Genomic DNA, 12720 nt, shown 5'->3' with positions numbered 1-12720 from the left:
CCAATCGGTACTGACCGCATGGCTAGTGTGTCTGCAGGAGGTACATACCAATCGGTACTGACCGCATGTACATGCTTGTATGTTGATTATTTGTGTTTTGATCTATTAGTTTATGTTTTATACATGTAACGCGCCACTCATTGTTACGGGGTGGTCAACCCTAGAACAAATAAACAAATAGACTGATACACAACCAAAACTGTCATCCATAGTATTATAAGTTAACCGTTTTATTAGCAGTCAATCCCCCAGGTAGGTCTACTTAACTGACATTCACATCCAACACACATCCATATTACACCCATCCCGAGTCAGACCACCGATCTTATCGGAGGTCGGACTCTGGATGGGCGTGTTCGAAACCCTAGTGCTATATGGGCACGTTAAACTAGTTATCTATCTATCTATCCATATTACATCTTTGAACCTAATTACAGGCATAATTATTGTAGCACAGGGGATGGAAGAGGGGTGGGGTATGTGTGCGTGGGGGGAACTTTCACAAACTCTGAAGCTGGAAGGGTCAGAGTAACTTTATTCTCCCTGATGATACGATTGAAGCATTTTGGAGAAAAACCTTTGCATTGTGTGTTTTTTTTTATATAAAACATTTTAATAAAAATTACATAATAATGTATATGCATTTTAGAATTCTTAGAAGAAATTATGATATATTCATAGTGTTGTAGCGTTGTCAATCGTCAATAGGGGTAGTTATATTAAATGTAAGGTCATATATCATAATAACTATAATAAGACCTCACATTTACCACACTACCCCAACCCCCACCCGAGTTGCTGGCGCCTATGTCTATAATCTAGTGAATTCATTTTGGTCTTAAATACTAGTAGTATGTGTTCCCTTATTTCTTTCCGTCAGTATATATTTGATAGGAAAAGACTAATACTATCTGTCACATTATATTATACGAGGGTGACACTGACAATTAAAATTAGATGAGAATATAAACCGAGATAACAGTAATAAGCAATATTTTACGAATAGGTTTTCCATTTGCAGTGAATGAAACAGTCGTCGACAGGGGCGGTCAAGTTAGACAAAAGACTAAAAATAATTGTGGCGAGGGGCGGTGAAGTGAGACAAAAGACTAAAAATAATCGTGGCGAGGGGCGGTGAAGTGAGACAAAAGACTAAAATGTCATTAGAAATACGCTCACAATCATAACGCCGCGTGCTCTCGTAAACTCCTGCGAGGGACTATTATATCGTTAAGTGTTTTAATTATGTGCTTGTGCTTTGGCATTTATTACTGAAACCAACAGCAGGCGTTAACACTAGTCACGTGTCTAACAACCCTCTACATAGGCCTAAATTTAATATAGATTACACAGATAAAATAGAATTTGACATCATTATCGCGTATCGATTGAGTACAATGACGTCACACTGGAAACCGAATCTATATATGTATACGTGCATATTCATATAGTCTATTATAGAAGTATATGTATTTATATACAATTTACTCATGCATAATCACGAAATCCCCCTGCGCGTGCTGTAACCTCACCGTGGTGCAGGGGTGTAACATTCTCTTTGAGAATGGCCAATACAGCACAAATTGAAATTTTGAATAAAAGTCAGTATCTATCTGTGATATTTGTGTTTTTGCACGGTTCTTTACACTGTGGTTTTGTTTAAATCTTGAATTTTAATATTGATGTTGATCATCACCTTATTTGTTTGCATTACCATAGTTTGACACCCAATGGCCGATGTATTTTTCGTGCTGGGGTGTCGTTAAACATTAATTCATTCATTCATTCATTCAATCACGAAATTTTACCCTTGAATACAAGTACATGTGTACATATATATATATACACGTATATATAAAGAGAAAATACACACAAGAATCTTCATATTAATATAACTCTGCTGACGTTTTCCATTTCTCGAAGGATGGTTTTCTATCTTTACCTGGCTGGTGTTATTACATATATGGCTGTAAATTCTTATTAGAGTTCCTCTACCTCTTTTGTTTGAAGAGTATATATATATATATATATATATATATATATATATATATATATATAATAGTGAATTAATTGGGCAAACATTACAACCGGTAGTTCAATATTGCAAAGTTGCATACATATTAACCGGGTTAATACACTAAACTATCACATGGGTTTATGACATGGATATCATGGGTAAGTTATAGAATATATATATATATATATATATATATATATATATATATATATATATATATATGTGTGTGTGTGTGTGTGTGTGTGTGTACTACTACTACTACTACTACTACTACTACAACTACTAATAATAAGAATAATAATATGGAATATTATTTTAATATTGTCAAATGTTTAATTATAATAGTAAAACAATAAAATAAAAATTATATAATATTCAATTTTTCACACAGTGTAAATTTATATTTGTATTGGCATCGTGTTCAAAAGAAAATAAACTCAGTTTTGTTTACGGCAGTTATGGGACGTATTTTCTTAAACCATCCAATGTCAAAAGCGTTGGTGGTGGGGGGGGGGGGGGGGGCAGGATCGAGGCATCGCTCCCAGCTTTACAGATTAACCACCCTCCCAAGTTGTAAAGCGAATTAATATTAACACCCCCCTCCCCCCACACACACACTTCCAACGCATATGAATTATATATAACGGTAGCCACAATATGTAATGTTATCTGGTGGAGAGGTTACATATAGGCGTACATTCCGTTTGCAAATCCATTTGATAATTTCTGAAAGGACTAAACCGACTGTTTAAAAGCATATCGCACCTTGTGTTGTTGTAGCGTTGTCCACTCGTCACTGAGGGTGGTCAGTAAATCGAGGTCCATCTCGGACAGGTCAAACATCTTGTCCCCAGACTCTCCAACACGTTGTAAATATCTTATTTTCCTCTATAAACACTTATATCCCGACCACGAATAAACTATCATAGATATTGTGGTATCTAAACTGATGTAATTTCTTCTAGATTGTCGTTTCGGTTGGTTACGTGTACGGAGACAGTTCAAGGCTGCAGTCGGTACAAAACCGGGGTTGACACGTCAAAACGCACTTGGTTTCTGATGCAAACACGAAAATATAAAATCAATTAAAAGCTACGTGAAAGAAGTGGCCACCTATATCGTGGAGAGGAGTATATCGTGTTATCAACACGTGCAGTTTGAGACAATGTTCAGTGTGGTTAAAGGGACATTCCTGAGTTTGCTACATTGTAAATGTTTCCGACTAATGAAATATTTCTACAATTAAACCTACATATTAAATATATTTTCTTGTTTAGAATATCAGTGTCTGTATATTCAATGTGTTTCTGGTCGTCTTAATATTTGTAAGGAGCCCAAACTGGATTTTGTCTTCCAATAATTTCGTACGTACTAAAAAACCCATTTAGGAAATAAAATGAAATTTAACCTAGTACAAATATTAGAACGTATCAGAAACACGTTTAACATACATCCACTAATATTTTATGCAGAAAAATATATTTGATATGTTAAAATGTCTCTCTTAGTCGATAACATCTTAAAATTTGCAGCAAACTCAGGAATGTCCCTTTAATGTAGACTTTAAATCCAACCAAGCTCCGAACTGAAGGATCTCGGCGGTGTGGTTTTCGTAGTGGAGTATCTTAAAAACCTGACTAGAGCATCACAACTAACCCCTTGGTCTAAATCTCCGTATGATACAATTCTGAGCGATGAATTAAAATTAATGAGTGAGGGTGAATAACTGAATGGAATCGTTTTAAATGTGGGCGGTCTGACATTTGTCTCAAAAATTTTCCAGTTCCACACACACACCACACACACACACACACACACATATTTTACGGATACATGGGGTAGTTACTAATACCAAATCAGGCCGTTAAAACTGACACTGTGTAGGAGTAAGCTAGTTTTGGGATACGAAATAAGATAAGATGGAAATACTAATAACCGAGGCCAGTTATATAATTCAAGATTCAATCTACGGTATCCGGTGTGTGGACCGTAAATTGTGTGGGGAGAGGTCTATGTTGTGGTAAAGACGTTAAATTGTGTGGGGAGGGAGAGGTCTATGTTGTGGTAGAGACGTTAAATTGTGTGGGGAGGGAGAGGTCTATGTTGTGGTAGAGACGTTAAATTGTGTGGGGAGGGAGAGATCTATTTTTTAAAAATGCCTTTCAGCAAAGGGGTATGTGTGGAGGAGTGGGGGTTAAGGTTAGACCCCCGAAACCCCCTCTATACACGCGCCTGGATATTATCGGTACTTTTCAACATAACTACTCTAAATCTGTATAGTAGTATATGTCCACAAAAGACTGTCGGGTATGTCGGAACGTACTTACAAAAGACATGCTTGTCGGATCAAATGTCTAAAACGTACTAATATATCAGAAATCCCCCCAAATGTTAATAGAGCACTGCTTGTTGTGGTATACGCAGACCCCCCCCCCCCTCCCCCCAAATGGACTAAAGCGTGGTCAACTGCATAGTATTGAACACAGAAGACCCCCCCCCCCTCCCCCCGAAATGGACGGGTTAATAGAAGACTGTTTCATCCTGCATGGTATTGAACACAGAAGACCCCCCCCCCTCCCCCCGAAATGGACGGGTTAATAGAAGACTGTTTCATCCTGCATGGTATTGAACACAGAAGACCCCCCCCCCCCTCTTCCCCCCGAAATGGACGGGTTATTAGAAGTCTGTTTCATCCTGCATGGTATTGAACACAGAAGACCCCCCCCCCCCCTCCCCCCGAAATGGACGGGTTAATAGAAGACTGTTTCATCCTGCATGGTATTGAACACAGAAGACCCTCCCCCTTCCTCCCCCCGAAATGGACGGGTTAATAGAAGACTGTTTCATCCTGCATGGTATTGAACACAGAAGACATATATTATTGGCATCTCGTGGCGCAAACATTAATCATTTAGATATTTAAATGTTGATCTTTTATTTATATCTTAACCAATGCTTTTGCAAATTGTACATTTTATTTTTTATTTCGCAATTAGTTTTCCTTTATATATATATATATATATCGAGCTGGAATTATTGACACAAAAACAAATACCGATCATTTTTGCTGGTATGAGGTATATAGTCAGTCATTTGTTTTTTGTAAATTTTGTCCAAGCTTCATAAAATCAATATGATTAACCCGCAAATGTAATACTTTCTTTTTTATCCACATTATCTATGATATTATTTTTATGAATAAAAAAGACCATGTCAAATGTTTTAGACACAGCTAGACAACGAAATTATGTAATTTTGGATAGGATTACACACAGCTAGACAACGAAATGATGTAATTTTGGATATGATTACACACAGCTAGACAACGAAATGATGTAATTTTAGATATGATTACACAAGAGCCAAGACTGAAAGCCGTATTATGTTATGACGTCCCTTCCCAAAATTACATCATTCGTGGTGCACATGGGAATCATTACGACACACGTGTGTCATACTGGTTATATTTTCCTGTATCTCTTGATATGTATATATTCTATAAGAAATTATAAATGTGACACGGCCACTGAACGACCTTCTGGTAAGTAATGTGCATATACAATTTTAATTTTTTTTTTTTACAAACATGATTAGTTATGTAATTGACCAATAACTACATAATACAAAAGGTTTTTTTCTCTCTCTCCCTCCGACACTGTACAGTAACTGTATCACAATCATTCAGTGTGACAGTCGTGTTGTAAATTCGTTCACCGCTCGGGCTCCATATTGAGTTGCACAATATGTCACTGGCCGTCAATAAATACCTGGACATGAAGCGCGTCCACCACGTTAAACTGTAGTGGTACAGTCGGCGAATATCGACGTCCTCGCGACACACGCTGTCAACATGGACCAGAACGGCACCGTCGCGACACACGCTGTCAACACGGACCAGAACGGCACCGTCGCGACACACGCTGTCAACACGGACCAGAACGGCACCGTCGCGACACACGCTGTCAACACGGACCAGCACGGCACCGTCGCGACACACGCTGTCAACACGGACCAGCACGGCACCGTATATTTAAATGCACTTATATAAACACCATGACTGGTATATCAAAGGCAGTGGTAGGTGTTATCCTGTCTGGGGGTTGGTGCATATAAAATATCCCTTGCTACCAATGGAACAATGTTGCAGGTTTCCTCTCCAAGACTATATGTCAAAATTACCAAATGTTTGACACCCAATAGCTGATAATTAATAAATCAATGTGCTCTAGTGATGTTTTTTTTTTTTTAAGTTTTTAGGTAGTACTAAACCAAATAACTTCTGGCTGGGTCAAAGTTTGAGGTGCACACAACTTTTGATAGAGAAGTTAACACTACAAGTCCTTTGATAGGTGATAAATGTGTGTTGGTTAAAAAAATATTCATCTGGACAAAAAATGTATGCAAGTTTATGCCACCTATTATGACTATCAAGTAGCCTGTGCGTTAAACATGTATTGGGTACCTGTAAAAAAAAGTAAGCCTACTCAATTTTTGTGTGGAACTAGGGTAGTCGTAGACGCTACCCGTTATATGTGAAATGATCAGCTTGACCACCATTTTTTTTCCGATTCACTTTAAGGGCGAGGGGTGGTAATTCATATTTGTGGCGTTTATGTCGATTGATACGCTGCAGGTAGGAGTTTTCGCCACGTTACTATTGTGGTCTATGGGATTTGATTTGGTAGTATACACCCTTTATTTTTATTTTTCATACAAACCGCATTGCCACATAATCGTTTTTTATTGTCCATTTGGTTCAACATAACCGAGTTAATAATAATCATACGAACCACAAGTGTAATAACAAGTGTAATGACGTAATTTTGGGAAGCGACGTCATAACAATTCTTCTTCAGTCCTATCTCAGACTGTGCATTTGAAATATGATGTCATTTCGTCATCTCCTTCTAGTTGTGGCTGAAACATTTTGAGTTGGGTCTTGTTATTCACAAAGAAAACAACAATAATAAATAAATTATTACACTCTCGTGTGACTCGTACTGATTTTGCGAAACTTGTGTCAGGAGTCATGTATTACCCTCGCTCTCACTCGGGCAATACAAAAATCCCGTTTCATAAAATCAGTACGACACACAAGCTCGAATAATAATCTCTATTCCGCAAGACATTATGTGTTCACAGACATATGGAACTATGTGATGTTGAGAGTAACTACATATTTTTCGTGGGGGGACAATAATAATTTCACAAAAGAAAAAACAAAACAAAATATTAATTAAAAACGCTTTAATTTTTCAATACTGGTTTAAAACGTATATAAATTGTTTTTGGTTGCACATGGTATGTAAAAATATTCACATTAAATAGGAGAAGTGTAAAATAAATATATAAACTAGCTGCAGTGGTACACTGCAGTGAGACTGGTGAAACAGGACATGGTTCAGGTAACACAAGACTACGGCTGTGACGGCTAATCACCAAGCCGTACAGTTGATCAGCTGTGTTCCATCAATACTTCGATTACTAGTAAGACCCGCCAGCTGTGCCAGCCTAACAAAGCAACACAAAGAAAGCTGTTTATTGATTCACTTGGAACAATCAACCATAAACCAGATGCTACACAAATGTCCACTGTCGGAGATAAACACCCGGGAAGGTATACTTCAAAAGTCTCTAAAACAACTTTGTTTCAAACAACACCCTTAAATCTTCCTGTACAACAAATAAACATCACAGATGGTTTGACAAGAAGAATATACTGTTTTATTTTATATGTATATTAATAGTTTTATTTATGTTTATATGCCGTTTTCATTTATATGTATATTAAGTTTTATTTTATATGTATATTAATAGCTTTATTTTATATGTATATTAATAGTTTTATTTATGTTTATATGCCGTTTTCATTTATATGTATATTAAGTTTTATTTTATATGTATATTAATAGCTTTATTTTATATGTATATTAATAGTTTTATTTATATGTTTATATGCCGTTTTCATTTATATGTATATTAAGTTTTATTTTATATGTATATTAATAGTTTTATTTTATATGTATATTAATAGTTTTATTTTATATGTATATTAATAGCTTTATTTTATATGTATATTAATAGTTTTATTTATATGTTTATATGCCGTTTTCATTTATATGTATATTAAGTTTTATTTTATATGTATATAATAGTTTTATTTTATATGTATATTAATAGCTTTATTTTATATGTATATTAATACTGTTTTATTTTATATGTATATATACTGAACATTTTATTTTGTATGTAACATTCATATTGTTATTATTAATTGTAGTTTTCTGTTGTTGCTGTTATATAATTCTTATATCTGTTTGCTGACACCAGATTGTATAGTATTGGGCATAAATTGAATTGAATTAAAATTGAACTGAATTGTATAAATATGTGAGATATAATTACATATTAAATGAGCTTCAATTCCATATCAAGTGTATGTCCCATATGTAATAATAATTCCTATTTTAAACAACATATTTACATATTTTTACTCTGAATCAGTAACAATGATGGGAAATCACTAAAAAGTAGAAAACACAATCTTCTGACATAGGAGCAAAATGTTATTTACTGATAATAATAAAATTATCCACCAAATAATATTTATTGAAGGTTGTCAATATTGATTGGAAAACAGTATTTATGTTGGTTACTTCTAAAAAATACCCCATCTAAGGTAGCAGATCAGAGTTATTTGTGAATCTTCAGCTGATATGTATGCATACCAGCCCATGGTATCCTAAATGCCCACCTATGGTTTAAAAATAAAGAAAGATAGAGCTATTTTTAGTCTCAAGGAAATTACAAAAAGGGTCATAATTATAAAGAAAACTTAATTTTTAGTTAAATATTTGTGTTACTTTCATCATAATGTGTCAAAACTGCATGACTTGGAGGGCATTTTTGACAATGTTCACACCCACACAAACCACCCCCAAGCGGGAGTTGGTGGATATCACACATATTTATGGAAACTTTGCTCATCAAACCTTACAAAAACCATTTGAATAAAAGTTTAGCTATTATATTTTTCACAAAATCAGATTCTTTGAAAATAACTCAAAATGATTGTGCCCCACTTTTGTCACAAGGAAAACCCGGTGTATGAATACCAAGCCTCATTACAGCTAAACCATTTGCACTGCTGGTGACAAACCAATGGTCATTTTTAAAAATAACTTCTTGGCTATCACTAAGCTTAATAATTTACTTCCTATTCCAAATAATTAGCCTTCAAATATGGATCTGTGCAAAACCAACAAGCGAACTCTTTGCGCGCCTGGGTACACATGAGAGCCAACTGCATACTGCTACCCAAGACATTAAAAATATATTTTTGAGCCTTTTTTTAACATAGTAAACTCACAGCCACACTGGTCAGTATTATAAAAGCCATGTACAAGGAAGTGGCGAGTGGTTAGACTAATCAACTGAATACATCTGTGAAACGGCATCACACAGTGACAGACAGACGGACAAACAAGAGATTACACCACTGCTCCTACACGGCAACCTGCAGTAGTGGTATTCCACTCAGTACAATATACCCAGATACCGGTACTGTACAAACCAGTGGAACAGGTTTCAGTTGTAAAACTATTCACCGATGCATGAAACAGTGTGAAATCAGCTTGTAGAAAGTGTCGCACACATTTACCTAGCACGTTATTAACACAGAAATAAATAAGTCGAACACGGTTACTGTATATGATGAAAATAACACACATATGATGGGACAGGTCACCAAAGATGTATGAACTTTATTACAAGTCAATGTTCGAAATAAGCACTTATCCATTTGTCCTGACAAGTCATAATCTGCTGGGACAATCAAAATGAACCTTAGTGGTTGTCCAGTGGACAAGTAAAAATATATAATGCTGTTTAATTTTGAGCAATCAAAAACATTGTCCTTGCTCTTGAATAAAACTAACAACTTATTTGGACAAGTAAAAATATTGATGGACAAGCAGATTTGTAGATGTACTTGTCCAGTGGACTAGTGAAACATTCTGCTTATTTCTATCACTGCAAGTCTGGCAACTGCAACTCTCCTTTTGTTTATTTTTATTTCTGCTGTTAGCAATTTATAAATACCACTTTTATTACATTTCAGTCATTGTGGCTTTATAGAGAATAGTTTTATTTGTAAAATGTATAATATAGACTTATACCTGTTGGCCAATCCAGAAAGCACATCTTTGATGATTACTAAATATTCAAGATTTAAACCAAGTCTAATAATTCACAGCTGAGAAAATGCTGGGTTATTTTTTTTAAAGTTTAGTTTTATTTAACATTTATTTAGCATTTGTTTTGACAGTCACACAAGTAATGGAACTGCATGCCACTAGTCCAGTAAAACAATGCTTGCATTTTAACAAATCAACATGTTATACACACAGACATATATATATTATTCCATTTTTTTGCATTAGTAACTTGCTCACATTAATAAATTATATTATTGTGAATATTATCACAGAAAACCTATCAAATGTTCTGCCAGCTGGCTATCACAGTTAAACATAATAATATACATTGTAAAACAATACTAATAAAACAAATGTCAATGTTTTTACAATTACAAGAATCTCTGGGGCGTTTCACTTTTATTTATTCCTTTGTAAAGACTGTAAACTGCAATGTTTCTATTTACAATCACAAACATGGATGGACTATATGACTGGGATGACAGTTAGTAGTTGAGAGCACACAACATGGCCACACCACGCTGGATCCAGTGTTTCTGGTCTACGTTGCTCGGTACCTCCATGGAAAACACAAAGTTCGTAGAGTGTCCAGTGGTCGACAGAGTTCCTGGAAAAAACAACACATTATTAAAACAGTGTCTACCATAAAAACAGGAGTTTCTTTTGTTTAATGACACCACTGGGGTACATTGATTAATTAATCATCAGCTATTGGATGTCAAACATTTGTTAATTCCGATAAGTAGTCATCAGAGCTAACCCGCTATCCTCTTCCTAATGCAGCAAGGGATCTTTTATGTGTGCTTTTCCACAAACAGGAAAGCACATACCACGGCCTTTGTCCAATTAGGGTGCACTGGTTGGAATGAGAAAAAAAACAATCAACTGAATGGATCCACCGAGGTGGCTCAATCCTGCGACACAAGCACCTCAAGCAAGCATTCAACCGACTGAGCTAAATCACTTCCCCTGTATACCATCAATGTCACTTTAATGATAAGTCAATAACAGGTGTAATTAAGCAAACAGCTGTTGTGGTATTACCAATTCAAACATTATTACATCATCATCACATCCAGTATGATCATCGTCATCATATCAAAATCACCTGGATAATGGATGGAGTTGTGGTATTATCATATCAATATCACCCGGAAAATGGTTGGAGTTGTGGGACTATCATATCAAAATCGGAAAAATATCCGCCCGGTCCCCCCCTCCCCTAACCCTTAACCCTTAACCCTTAACCCTACCATTAACCTTAACCTTAAGCTTAACCTTAACCTTAACCCCAACCCCTAACCCTAACTAAAAATAATAATGGAGGGAACCGGGCGGATATTATACCTCAAAATCACCCGGATAATGGTTGGACTTGTGGTACTATCATATCAAAATCACCCGGAAAATGGTTGGAGTTGTGGGACTATCATATCAAAATCACCCGGAAAATGGTTGGAGTTGTGGTCCTATCATATCAAAATCACCTGGATAATGGTTGGAGTTGTGGTCCTATCATATTAAAATCACCCGGATAATGGTTGGAGTTGTCGTCCTATCATATCAAAATCACCCGGATAATGGTTGGAGTTGTGGGACTATCATATCAAAATCACCCGGATAATGGTTGGAGTTGTGGTACTATCATATCAAAATCACCCGGATAATGGTTGGAGTTGTAGTACTATCATATCAAAATCACCTGGATAAGTGTTGGAGTTGTGGTCCTATCATATCAAAATCACCTGGATAATGGTTGGAGTTGTGGTCCTATCATATCAAAATCACCTGGATAATGGTTGGAGTTGTAGTCCTATCATATCAAAATCACCCGGATAATGTTGGAGTTGTGGGACTATCATATCAAAATCACCTGGATAATGGTTGGAGTTGTGGGACTATCATATCAAAATCACCTGGATAATGGTTGGGAGTTGTGGTACTATCATATCAAAATCACCCGGATAATGGTTGGAGTTGTGGGACTATCATATCAAAATAACCCGGATAATGGTTGGGAGTTGTAGTACTATCATATCAAAATCACCTGGATAATGGTTGGAGTTGTGGTATTATCATATCAATATCACCCGGATAAGTGTTGGAGTTGTGGTCCTATCATATCAAAATCACCTGGATAATGGTTGGAGTTGTGGTCCTATCATATCAAAATCACCCGGATAATGGTTGGAGTTGTAGTCCTATCATATCAAAATCACCCGGATAATGGTTGGAGTTGTGGTCCTATCATATCAAAATCACCCGGATAATGGTTGGAGTTGTGGGACTATCATATCAAAATCACCTGGATAATGGTTGGAAGTTGTGGTACTATCATATCAAAATCACCCGGATAATGGTTGGGAGTTGTAGTACTATCATATCAAAATCACCTGGATAATGGTTGGAGTTGTGGTATTATCATATCAATATCACCCGGATAAGTGTTGGAGTTGTGGTCCTATCATATCAAAATCACCTGGATAA

This window comes from Gigantopelta aegis, chromosome 4 (assembly GCF_016097555.1).
Source record: "Gigantopelta aegis isolate Gae_Host chromosome 4, Gae_host_genome, whole genome shotgun sequence".
Classification (NCBI taxonomy): Eukaryota; Metazoa; Mollusca; class Gastropoda; order Neomphalida; family Peltospiridae; genus Gigantopelta; species Gigantopelta aegis.
This window is presented reverse-complemented; position numbering follows the sequence as displayed.